The sequence below is a fragment of the Belonocnema kinseyi genome, chromosome 2 (genome assembly GCF_010883055.1).
Source record: "Belonocnema kinseyi isolate 2016_QV_RU_SX_M_011 chromosome 2, B_treatae_v1, whole genome shotgun sequence".
Lineage (NCBI taxonomy): Eukaryota > Metazoa > Arthropoda > Insecta > Hymenoptera > Cynipidae > Belonocnema > Belonocnema kinseyi.
In genome coordinates, this window is record NC_046658.1 from 10,770,311 (window position 1) to 10,783,862 (window position 13,552).

General features: G+C 35.1%; 1 long non-coding RNA gene across 1 annotated transcript in view; it reads left to right on the top strand.

The window, feature by feature from the left end:
• LOC117167098 overlaps positions 1–13,281 on the top strand; it is a 68,677-nt gene extending 55,396 nt beyond the window's left edge. Inside the window, exons 2-3 of the long non-coding RNA XR_004466352.1 lie at positions 12,662–12,796; positions 13,225–13,281. This is a non-coding gene — a long non-coding RNA (uncharacterized LOC117167098). The remainder of the gene's footprint in view (positions 1–12,661; positions 12,797–13,224) is intronic.
• The last annotated feature ends 271 nt before the right edge of the window (positions 13,282–13,552 follow it).

A 13,552-nucleotide genomic window follows, 5' to 3' on the forward strand; every position in this document is an offset into this window, starting at 1 on the left:
CCCTAAACACCTCCCCTGTATCCGCTACTGTCATGAAGGGGTGAAACGAACTTCAGATTATGTTTCAGCGACCTTAAAAGCATATAGTAAAAATGGCCTGACCCCCAGGTCAGAATTATTTTTTATTTTTGTGTGGCTGTGAAGATTTTTTGAGGTTATGCCGAAAACCTGACGCGATAAGGTCAAATGGATTTCGGATTCGGTTCATCCCTACTGCAAATGAAACAGCTTCCTGCATAGGATCATTTATAGAATCCTAAATGATTCTATGGTAAGGGTATGGGTTCCTTCTTCTTACGTTAGAATCCATATAAGAACCTATACATTTTACTACTACTAGACAATCGCATAGTCAAAAATAACTACTGCGCACCTGTATCTGCTATAGGAAACTACTGCGCAACACTTAGGGATCATCATCTGTCCTATATAGGTCATGAATAGGATTCTATATAGTATCCTATGCAGGAAGCGTAGCATATAGCATCCTATAGGTGGCTCCTATACTGACCTATATAGGTGACCCTATATAGGATCCTTATATAGAATACTATTAGTGACCTATGTATGTATGTATTTGCAAAAGGGATTGACCCGAAAAACATATAATAACCATGTTCTGACCCTCAGGCCAGAAAACAATTTTTTTGTCTGCCTGTGTTATCGGAGAGGATTTGAAAATTTGAGTTGTGAATAGCTGATTCAAAATGATTATTGGAATGGTATAAAGTTAGTTCGTTAGTTTTAAAACGGGCGTGAAGCCAATATAGAGCTTCCTCTGAAACTGCAGGTGGTCTAGAATGTTATTTGTAAAAGGTGTGATTGTAAGAGGTGATCATTATTGACGGGTGATTTATTGTGGTCTTTATCGAAAGACAGAAGCAAATGCAAGAAAGTTAGAAATATGGCCCGTACAAATGATGGATATACATTTCTTCTCTCTTTTCAGATTCCGCAACAAAAATCCTGAAAAAGATCATGTGCCAATAATTGTAAATTGTTAAATAGAAAGAGAATGGAATTTTCGATGATTTTCAAAACAATTTTCAATGGCTGAAACAAGTGCGCATTATTTAAACAATTATTTAATACCAAAAAATGTAGAAGAGAATCTTATTTTCTGATTGAAATGTAATTTTTTGTCATTGTTTGGAGTAAAAAATTGTTCTAAAAACATTATGTAATTATTTTAACAATTATTTATTGTTTATTTTGAAACTTTCTAAAAAGTGAGGCAGAGATGTCCAGTTTTTCTAAATTGTTATCCTGAGCAACTTTTTGTTGATGTAATTTTCTGTTTGTTGTTGACATTGTTGTTTCTTGCTGTAAACCATCCATACTTAATTTGACAGAAATTTAAAGAAAAAACAATAATTAATTGTATAAACAATAACATTCAGATTTTAGCAGAATTTACTAGTCCTCGAAATCATTGAATATTATGTTTAACCCTCTGGACGTACACTGGTGTGAATCTGCACCAGCAACATTTTCAAGTTGCTGGCATTTTCCGCGTTTACTTCTCTGAGGTATACCCCCACTACGAAAAATATGCAGTACCTCTCTATCATCTATTGTCGTTAAGACCGCGTTCATTTGTGGCTTGGCTGCCTAAGTAGCAGGTCCTAAACTTCGAGTTAGTGCATATTTGCACAAGTGTTCCTTCTGTGCGTGCAACATCGTTGCCGACTCCGAAATATAAAAGTAGTGAATTTTGCTTTTGGGCACTTGCATTTCTATTAAAAGTAAGTAAATTTAATCTTTCTTACAATAATTATAGATTTTAATATATTTATTGAAATTACTTGCAAAGAAAACATTTTTTCGCATTCAATAACCACCATAAATAAATTTCATTTTGCTCAAATTTGTGTACATTTTCGTAATTCATTTCTAATAATAATCAATTCATAAAAATTATTTAATAATTTATGTTTCAGAATGAGTGCTTGGGTTTATAATCTCCGAAGTGCGATAGATGTAGCAGCGTCTCTGTCGGATTCGGAATAGGAGCATTTTCCGAGGATTTGAAATATACACTGGTGGTAAAAATCTTTCATACACCAATTTTTTCATGACTGATTAAGTTCTTTTAGTATTGAATGCGTGCGTTTTACGGAGAACTTAGTAGTTCCTTGTATTTTTTAGGTATTGGCAGAATTTTCATGATAGATGAATGGTTTTATGGTATTTTTTTGATATTTAATATATTTACTCTTACTTGTCCACTCTGAAAGCACGAAATTCCCTCTTTGAAAATATAGTAACTTCGGGGGCATGGGAAAAATATTTAATATAATTATATTAGTTTTATATATATTTTTTCTTTATAAAGAATGTTTTAGATAATAAATCGCGTCCATTTCGTTGAATTCCATTAAAATGCAAAAAATAAGATTTTTCAAAAGAAAAAATGATATTTTCAAGAACCTACTTTATTTAAAACAGTTTTTTAGTAACATAATGTGTTTTTTTGTTAATTTCAATCGCAGAATTGTATTCGACGGAAAATTTCAGACGAAAAACATATGTCTTTCGATATGTATTGAACATTTCTTCATCTTTAAATCAGCTGCTGAAATTGCGAAATCACAATTTTCACCTATGTACGGTACATGGATGTTGGAATGAAGTGTACGGTGAGAGGGTTAACTCAAAAAATACTATTTCAAAAGTATTTTTTAAAAATTAATTATTTAAACAAGTTATATTTGCTTAAACAATTAAAAGGTGGTTCATCTATTCTTTCTATATACTATACAGTCATGTAATGCACTATTTAGTTATTGTAAACAAACTGATGGAGCCAATTAAGATTTTTTTAAACGAATAGAAATTGATTAAACATTAAAAGAAATGTATCAAAATTATGTAATTATTCAATAAAACATAGCATGGGATACCAATTTAGAAAAAGTAGATATCTCTAGCTCAATGTTCAGAAAGGACCCCGCACTAAATGTATGGGAAAATGGCTTTCGGTGGATTTAGCTGTAAGTTTGTAATTTTTAAGGTTATAAGTGCCGGATGAAATATCCGTAAAAAAAATCCAAAAAAATGGACAGTTTTAGCGCTATGCGGCGCTAAGCGCTCAAGATCAGTGAACAAAACGAATTACAACAGATTTTGTTACAAAAGCGATGTTAACATAGAAATCACGGTTCAGATCGTGGTCTGTCATATTTTCGCCTACACCGTTGACTCATATAGCGCGCTACTCAAAACGATCAAACGCTAAGCGCCCGTGATTATAACTTTACAAATTCATCACTTTTTTAAAGGCAGAAATGGTACCCAAAGTAACATTAGTAACTAGTGCGTACATTCTGATAATTACATTGTACTGTTCTCAAGAGTGCCGAACGCTAAGCGCTCATGATCAGTGAATAGAACGAATTACAATAGATTTAGTTACAAAAGCGATGTCAACATAGAAATCACGGTTCAGATCGTGGTCTGTCATATTTTCGCCTACACCGTTGGCTCATATAGCGCGCTTCTCAAAACGATCAAATGCTAAGCGCCCAAGATTTTAACATGACTCATATTGCGATTGGTTTGGCTAAACATGTTACTGACCTTTTCTTGATGCGTGTTTCGTATACAGACATCGCTTGTATCGGTACAGCTACTAGAATTGGTTATATTCGCTGATCATGGGCGCTTAGCGTTCGGCCCTCTGGCGAAGGGTACACTGTTATTATCAATGTGCGCACTAGTTACTAATGTTACCTTGGATACCATTTCTGTCTTTAAAGAAGTAATTACTTAGTCAAGTTCAAATCTTAGGCGCTTAGCGTTTGATCGTTTCGAGAAGCGCGCAATATAACTCATTTGTTTGGCTAAATATATTACTGACTACTTTCTGATACGTGATTCTTATAGTGACATCGCTTTTGTCGCTAAAGTTACTAGGATTGGTTTTATTCGCTGATCTTGAGCGCTTAGCGTTCAACCCTCTTGCGAAGGGTAGAATGTTATTATCGTTATGTGCGCACTAGTTACTAATGTTACTTCGGGTACCATTTCTGCCTTTAAAGAAGTGCTTAATTACTCAAGTTAAAATGTTGGGCGCTTAGCGTTTGATCGTTTTGAGAAGTGCGCTATATGAGTCAACGGTGTAGGCGAAAATATGACAGACCACTATCTGAACCGTGATTTCTATGTTGACATCGCTTTTGTAACAAAATCTGTTGTAATTCGTTTTATTCACTGATCTTGAGCGCTTAGCGCCGCATAGCGCTAAAACTGTCCATTTTTTTTATTTCTTTTTACGGATATTTCATCCGGCACTTATAACCTTAAAAATTACAAAGTTTCAGCTAAGTCCACTGAAAGCCATTTTCCCATACATTTAGTGCGGGGTCGTTTGGTAACAAGATAATAAATCATTGCTTAAATGCCCAGTGGGCACATAATTTGGCGACGTATTTACGATATCTTTACGACATCGTTACGACAACTTTACGGCATCCTATGTCCATGTCGTAAAGGTGTCTTTACGATATTGCAAATAAGTCTTATAATTTGTCGATGTCTTTACGATATCGCAAAGACACCGAAACGACATGGACATAGGATGTCGTAAAGTTGTCGTAAAAATGTATCGATGTCATAAAGACGTTGCTAATTTTTTTGCCCAGTTTGTGCTATCTTGTAAATCGATCGCAAATATATTAATAATTTTTATTAAATTTTAACATAGTATAAACTGTACACATTGTGCCATTTAATTTTATAATTCTATGGCTAGGTCCCCACCTCGACAAAGTAGGCTCCTACGCTTTCTGTGAATAATATTTTAATTTAGCGAATGAAAAGCAACGAAATTGAACCACAAGATTTTGTGAGATGGTGAAGCAAGCAGATGTATTTGAAACAAATAAATATTTAAGAATAAAGATAGGAAAATTATGATTGTCTTTGATCACAGAGTTTTCAATTGAAAATTGGCACCATGAAATGAAAATAAAAAAATGAAATGAAATGAATAGATGAAATGAATAAGAAAATTGAAATAAAATAGATATAAATTTCATACTCTGTCGTGGGTTTATGCCTCATTTTGCGCATATAGTAGTTCAATTGTTTCGGGCCCAGTGATGATCTAAACCACTGTCCTTACCTCTTTCTTAGCAAACCCAGGATTTACCTGACTGTCCATTCTGTAAGTATGTCCTAGTATGGATTTCGCCTGTCGGCAGCCCTGGATTTGCTCTTAGTATTTCCGGTGTTTAGTACGGATCCAGCTTTTGATGACAAGATCGCGGCAGAAAGACGCTATTCCGCTTTTTCGTTGACCTTAATCACTGTGCGACCAGCAACCCACATGAGGGCCAATTTGTTTTGTTTTTCTGCAAGTTGGTTTAATGTCATTTTGCATTTTAAACTAGTTCTGATGTTGTATCTGGTTTTCTTACCACAGTTAATGTCGCTTGGCTGTCCGAGCAGATCGTAATCTGTCGGCGAGCAGCGTGTTCTTCTAATAATGTTTCAGCCCAGCGAAGGACGGCCAGGACCTCCACCTGAAAGGCGGTAGCATGTATCTTAAGCTGGACCCCCCGCCCCTTTCGAGCGCTGTCATAGATTCCTGCTCGTGACCCTCCCTCTTCCCTGGAGCCCTGGTGAAGTTCAAGCTTTTTGTTATTTTATCTTACCTCATTTCTAAAATCGACAGTGTGCTGATATCACTCGGGAGCCTAGTGTGTCACAGAGCATGAAGCCTATCGCAACTGTGGGCGTATTCCGCATTGCTGCCGTCAGACCCCTGACTGCTGAGTAGAGCCATGCCAGCAACTTAGATCCTAGACTGGCTATAGTACCCCTCTTTATTAAGCCCACGAAGAAGGGCATCGACTTGCATATGCCACAGAAGGGGCGACAGGACACCCCCTCCCCCTTTCGTGCAGCACCATTGCGATATTCCCTTAATTAAGCCTTCACCCCATCTGGTTTCGAGTCTTCTTCGACGTAGCATGTTTCCTATTCAGCTTACTAGCTGGTTTATCACACCTCACCTCAGGGCTTTCGACAGAAAACTTCTGGAGGATTATTACTGAAAGCACCCTCTATACCCAAAAATGTGCCAACAGCATACCCTTTTTCTTCCAACGGTGAGATTCTTGGAGCAGGGCTTAGGCACCAAAATCACATCCATAACCTTGACAGCTATGCTGCCCTTGGCGTTTTTTCGAGCCGCCCCTTATACGTGGTGCCACACCTTGATAAGCCACTAATTCTTTCCATGCGTAACCAGGATTTATCGGTTAGAGCGAGCCCTGTATGCATCACTGACATGCGTCTGGTTAGAACCGCGGATGCGCCTTTGATGTGGTGGAAATTGATCTGCATCATGGAGTTTCCCGTTTCATCTGCACGAAAGTGAGGCTCTGTATGTACAGAGTCTTTTGCCGTTTTAACTCTTTATTTGGGGAGGTTATCTGGAGCCCCTTTGCCTCTTGCCCATAGAATGATCCTGAAGATTTGCTCGAGACGTAGAACCTGCAGCTACTGCCTCCTGTGGGGGGCCTTACCTGCTGTTTAAGAGACGCTTGCGGTCTCTCTTCTTTTGTGCTTCGCTACGCTGCCTCCTCCTCATGAAGAGTCGCGTTAGCTGAGCTTCTATTGTGTCGACAGGATTGTCGCCATCTTTATCATTTCTCACCACTCACGTTGGTTTTCCCTCACGTTTTCCCTCACGTTGGCCTTCCACTTTCGGCGGTGAGTTAGAGAAAGGTTTCGGAAAGAGCAACTCATTGTTTTTAGTTTGTTGTATTTTGTGTGATCCTATCATAGTCCAACGAGAAACTAGAAAAGTAAGAAACACACCCCGCAGAGCCCCGGATGCAGGGTGCGGGTCTGCATACTATGGAATTCGACCTGGTATTCCAAAGTCTCAGTTTTGACGCCTTCTTTGAGACACTCGCCTGTCCACCTCTACTGAAGGGGCAGGCAGGGGTGTTCAAGGATTGTTTGGCCCTGGTGCCATTCAGCCATTGGCATAAAATAGTCAGCAGCCCGTAGCTACACCTCGCGATGCAGCCTCTCTGATTCTCTTATTTCGGATCTATAATCCGATGAGACCCGTAAACTCTTTCACCAGCTACAAGGTCTCGCGATCCCTAGAGAGGATTAGTTATACAAAACTGTGAGAAAAAACAAATAAATACGCCATAGCCTGGCTTTATTTACATCCCTGATTTCAGTACTTGCTATCATCAGTCTATAAATTGTTACTTTAAGTGAGATTTATTCTTACTCTTTTATTCTGCTTATGTTATAGGTAAGTAGCATTCATTTGGGCAACGAATTCCACATACCTGAAAAATCGTGGCCTTTTATTAGTATTTAGAAGTATTCCTGCCAGACCGAAGGAACCGATTGGAGCCTTTACAAAGTACCCGTAAAGACCCCATTCGGTTTCTTTTTAAAAAACTGAAAAAAAAACAGCAAAATCAACTTTTAAACTGTTGAAATTCGGATTCCACCTTAAATTTTCTATTAGAAACTAACGCAGTAATCGCAATACTTTTTCTTGCAGCATTAAAAACTAAAAAAAATGCCTGTCATTTGCATGGGCCGAATGCGACTTCAAATGCATCTTCTTTTAGTAGCAGTTAATAAGCGTTCCGTCGGTAACTTTAAGAATTTTCTCTGGATGCTAGCGCCACGCAGTGGAAACCTCAGACAACAACGCTGCGTTGCAAGTGAGAGATAATTTTATTTTTAAACTTCAAGCGCAACATACTACTTGAGCTATTATGGATGCGCTTGAAGTCACCTTCAGAAGAAGTTAATGACATTTTTAAAAATTTTTTAACACTGCAAAAAAGTGCTACGATTACTCTGTGAGTTTTTGAATGAAAATATAACGCAGAATCCAAATTTCAACAGTTTAAAGGTTGGTCGTGCTGTTTTTTTTTAGTTTTTTAAAAAGGAACCGAATGGGGATCCAATGGGGTCTTTACGGATACTTTGTAGAGGCTCCATTCGGTTCCTTCGGTCCGCCAAGGATAATTCAAAATTTGTCAAAAATTTGGCGGAAGCGTTTTGGGGTTACCGCAAAAAGTCCAGTGAAATGGCAGAAATAGAAGTCAGAAACCGAGGAAGGAACTGCAACCGCCTATGATCCCGGTAAGAATGTTCGAATTGATTACAATGGAAACGTTTCCATTGGTTTTCTATCGTATATTTTAATATATCATTTCAATGCTTGAGAACGTCGAAACGTGATAACGAGATCGATTGGAATGAGTACAGCGCCAGCGAAACGATTCGAATGCGATTTAAGTGTCGTCAAAGAAGGGACTAAACGAAACTGAATTGGATTGTCAACATTTTTCTAACCTATAAAAATGTGAATTTGAAGATTCCTGTACATTTTTCTATAAACATGTCTCATACGGAAATCATAAAAATTGCTTGATTTAAAAGTATTTATTAGATAGACACCTCTTTTGAATACATACATTCTTTCTTTTATACCACCTATCTCACGGTCGTGAGAGGTGGTTGTGGCTGAAATTTTATCGCGGTTTCGCTGGAAACGGGTGCAGTTTTTCAGATTAGCACCCGCTCCCGGCGAAATCCTGCGATTGTTCTTATGACAAATTTTTAATTATAGACATCTATTTACTGTGAATAATATATAGTGGTAAATGTTCCAACGGTAGGTATCCAATTCGACTTGAGCCCACTTCACCGAAATGTCATTTCACCGAAAAAGGTATAGTTTGTGCACAGTGGTAAAATGCGTTCGAAAGATGGTCGTGCGTATATCAAAAAGCTAGAGAATGATGCCAGAAGTGTCCAATTGGCAGCGTAACCATACTAAACCTATTTATTGCCGCGTAAAGTTTAAAATGATAATAGGATTATATTAAATATGCTGAATATAATTGTTTATTGTCAAATTTCTGATTTAAGAGAAGTTGAAGAATAATTTGTTTATTAATGAAACAGAAGTGTAGTGAACGTTTGAGTTTCATTTGTGAATTGTGAAGAAGTGAAGAAATAAGTCTGTATTATGCCATTGTTTTGGAGGTTAGCTTTTAGAAGGAGAGTGAGTAAATAACAAAAACATTTTTTGTAGACAAATGAAAAGTAGAAACTTTTACTGAAAAGCAAATGAAGAAAAGATTGTTTATTTATGCAAATGAAGCGAGGTGAAGGTTTTAATTGACTGAATTTGACGACTATGCATCTGTGAATATTGAAGCCATTCTTTTAAAAAACTGTCTTCGATGTTTTTCTTTTGGGCCCTTTAGCGAAAGGTTTACTTTCAATAAATACAGTTTAGCCTGCCGGCGCCGGCAACGGATAAATGTTGCCGGTCCCGGCAATGGAGCAATTTTGGCGACGCCGACAACGGGACAATCTTGTCGGTGTCGGCAATATTGCTCGTTAACGGTTTTTTTTCCGCCTGGTGTAAAGTTCCAAAAAGTGTTTAGTGATGTATTTTTCATTCGCTGCTTACGAATATGGTCATGAAAATTCGAAAAAAATATTTTTAAAGGTCTAATCTTTAAAAAACTACGTTACTAACGCACTAATACTGGTGAATTTTGATGCGTTCATTATGAAGAATGGACATGGAAATACCTGAAAACATAATTTCCAATGTTAAATTTTCAAACTTTAGGTTTTTTGGCGAAGTGTAAACACTATTGGTAGCCGTAAAAAGCATATTTAAAGCTCGCGGAAGAGATTGTCTGGAAATTGTAGAGTAAGGCGTTGAAAATTTAAAGTTATTTTTTTAATCTCTGGCTTTTGACGCTATCATTGGAACATTGTATGTATATTAGGGTGGACCAAAAAACGCTTCTTGAGCTGCAAGGGAAAATTTGACATTTTCAAAAAATTGAACTCATGTTCCAGAGTTTCATGGAATCGTGCCAAATTCTGTAGGGATTGAAGACGAGTATCTACGAAATAAAACCATACTAATAACTTTTCTTTCCAACTGATCCTCATCTTCCCCGCAGCACCCAAAATATCACCGTAAAATAAAAAACTACATTTTTATGTATTTTTGTTACTTTTTAGCAACTTGCCTCATCTTTTTCATACAAATAATTACAAATGGACAATTTTAATATTTACAATTACTTTTTAAACATTTCGAATTGTTTTAACAAATGTAGATTATTTCAGCAATTATTTATTCTAAAAAAATGTAAAAAAGTAATTGTATTTTCTAATTGAAATGCAATTGTTGTCATTGTTTGCAGTAATAAATTTTTCTAAAAACATGCATTCATTTAAACATTTATTCATTGTTTATTTGAACTATTTCTAAAAATTGTGCCAGAGATATCAGCTTTCTTTTTAAATTAAGGGCATGTGATACTTACAGTTTCCCCGGCCTTTTTTCCTTAAAAATGAAAATTTTTAAAAACTGAATTCGGAGATGCTATACAATATCATAACGGAAATTATTTATAAAATAAACTTTATTAATTGCTTGCAAACAAGGTTAGTTCCGGGAGATTAGTTACTATGTTTATTTGTAAGTTCAAAGTTTTCGGCCAAAAATATTGTGTAGTTTGGAACTAACGCTCGGGTGAATTGTAACGCACATAACCTCGAAATATACACGCACGTTTGTAACGCACATAACCTCGAAATATACACGCACGTTGTTAGCAATATCAAAAATTTTTTGATAAAAAAAAACACAAAAAAAGTGTGTGGGGACATCCGTTAGCATGTTCGCTATCATTTCCCAGATTTTGAAGGCAAAATATTTCTTATCCTAAGAAAAAAGCCGGGGGAATCTAACACTGAAAAAATCGATACTATTTCCTAAGCGCTATGCAAATTAATCACATTTAGCTAAATTAAAACTTTTTTGAATTAACCTACAAAAAAAGTGTGTGGAGACGTCCATTAGCATGTTCGCTGTCATTTCCCAATTTTTTAAGACAAAATATTTATTATTCTAGGAAAAAAGCCGGGGGAACCTAAAACTGGTAAAATCGACAATTTTCTAAGTATCACATGCCCTTAAAAAGAATTGAAAGTATTTGTATATTAAAAGTATTTATTCTATTTTCTTCTTTTTTAAGACAACGAAAACTAACTGCTTAAACCAATAAAAATTGTTTAAAGAAATAGAAATTTGTTAAACATTACAAGAAATATATAAAAATCATGTAGTAATTCAACCGAAAGTATCATAGGATAACAATTTTAAAAAAGGTGGACATCTCTGTCTGAATTTTTCGAAATTTTGAAAATAAATAATTATTTAAATAATTTTTACACTTATTTAATGATTAAGAAGTACACGTATTTAAAAAAAAAGGTGTTAAGAAAAATGTACTACTTCTAGCATTGATAAAATATTTAATTTCAATCCGAAAATACAAATTGCTCCGTTGCCGGCACCGGCAAGATTGTTCCGTTGCTGGCGCTGGTAAGCTAAGCTGTATTTATTGAAAATAGACCTTTTTCTGAGCCACCTGTCAAATTGTAAGTATACACACATAACCTTATCATCCGTGACCCTCAACACTTATCATTAGTAAGAAAAATTATTTTCGGAATATTTTCAGGAAAAAAATGTACATTCATATAACATTATTATTAATGTTCATGGTTCTTCAACATAAACACATAATAATTTATCTACTTCTTCACAATTCATAAATGTTCATTCATTCATAAATTTGACAAGAAATATTTAATTCGGTGTATTAAATATAATTCGTTTGTAATTCTAAACTTTACGCGGCAATAAATAGGTTTAGTAAGGTCACGCTGCCAATTGGACACTTTTGGCTTCTTTCCCTAGCTTTTTGATACACGTGCGACCATCTTTCGAACACATTTTATCACTGTGCACAAACTATACCTTTTTATGTGAAAAATTTAAAAAAAAATCTAATTATTATTTGAGTACGATTCTAACAATTATTTTGATAAATCTGCAACAAACATGATTGTTAAGTAGAATATATACAGTTCGAATTGTAACCGCCAACGTTTCACTCATCAGAACGTATTAAATTGTCTTCAAATTTTGATACGATTCAATATTATCGGTTTTATAAACATAATACTTCCACAAAAGCAATTCAATTGACTTCATTTACCGAATTTTGTGTGCACAATTAATTACTATTCATCTGCTCGAAGATTATAGTCGGCAGATATAATTCAAATGACTCCAACATTCGAGGTCAGCTGATGCAATTCAATGGCATTGCTTTGTTCTCAATCTTTACTCGCTGGAGAGAATTAAATTGTTTCCAATGTTCGCGTTTGCCTCACGGTATTAAACACTATTAAGTTGTCTTCAATGTTAATCGTCCAATTCATTATTAAAATGTATACACGTTTTAATTGAAATTTTGATCACACTAAATAGAATTGAAATGGGTCACAATCCTTTCCCGATAAAAGGTATTAAAACGTATATTTCAAATATACGATTGATTATGCATTCAAAATTGTTCAAATTCTATGATATGTGTATACATATTTATTCAATTCAATTTGTTCGTTCTTACCGGGATAGCAGTTTTGAAACGTAAGGTTCTATAGACACATGTCATATATGTGTATATGCACATTAATGTTATACATCATTTTTAACTTTGTGTATGTTGCAAAAAAAAATCATTAATTTGTTTGTAAATCTATATCGTCATGTTTTCAGAATGCTTCGCGGATAGGTTGTTGAATCAAAATATTTCGCCACTGGAATATAATAAAGAGCTGAGAAAAATGGGTAATAATTTAGGTGCACATTGCAAAAGTATTCGAAGCCGCATGTATCCGGAATCAGTTAAAAGTAAGACTTATTCGTAAATTGTAAAAAATTTAAAAATGTTGACTAAAAAATTGTTAGATATAACATTCTTCGATGTAAATAATCGCACAGTATCTAAAATTAGACTATAACAGCTATCAATCTTCATGATTCATTAATTTTTCATACTAAATATATACTCTTAATGGAAAGAAAAATTGATAAATCATCATTAATGACATTTATATATCTTCTAGAGGCACTGCGCGATTATGCTCATCACATTAACTTCTGGTCTGTAAATTCAGGTTTTCCTTTCTCCACAATTCGCTCTAAGAATTTAATTTCATTAACTTAAGATTTTTAAATATAGCCATTCAGTGGCGTGAAATAATTTAATTCAAATTTATTATTTAAAAATCAATTAATTGATAATCATAAATTAAGGAATGTATTATTATTTCTCGCAGAACTAAAGACGCAAACCAACGCCGAAGATTCAAGGGAGGAAATTGACAAAAGTGAAGAAGAGTAATATTTTTTAAGCCTTGTTATATTTTCGAAGTGTTTTATTTTATTGTAACAAAGTTTGTACTTTTGTATTTAAGAATTTATTTTAAGTTAATGTTACGATTATTGAAAAGAAAACACTATTCACGGATAGCGATATTTAAAGTATCCCTTAGGCAAAACAATTGAGGAAGCCCTTACGGCATCTTTATGACGTCGCAAATACGTCCTGTCTGTTGATAAAAATACGGAGATACCTTTGGGATAAATTTTAGACATTTAATTGTT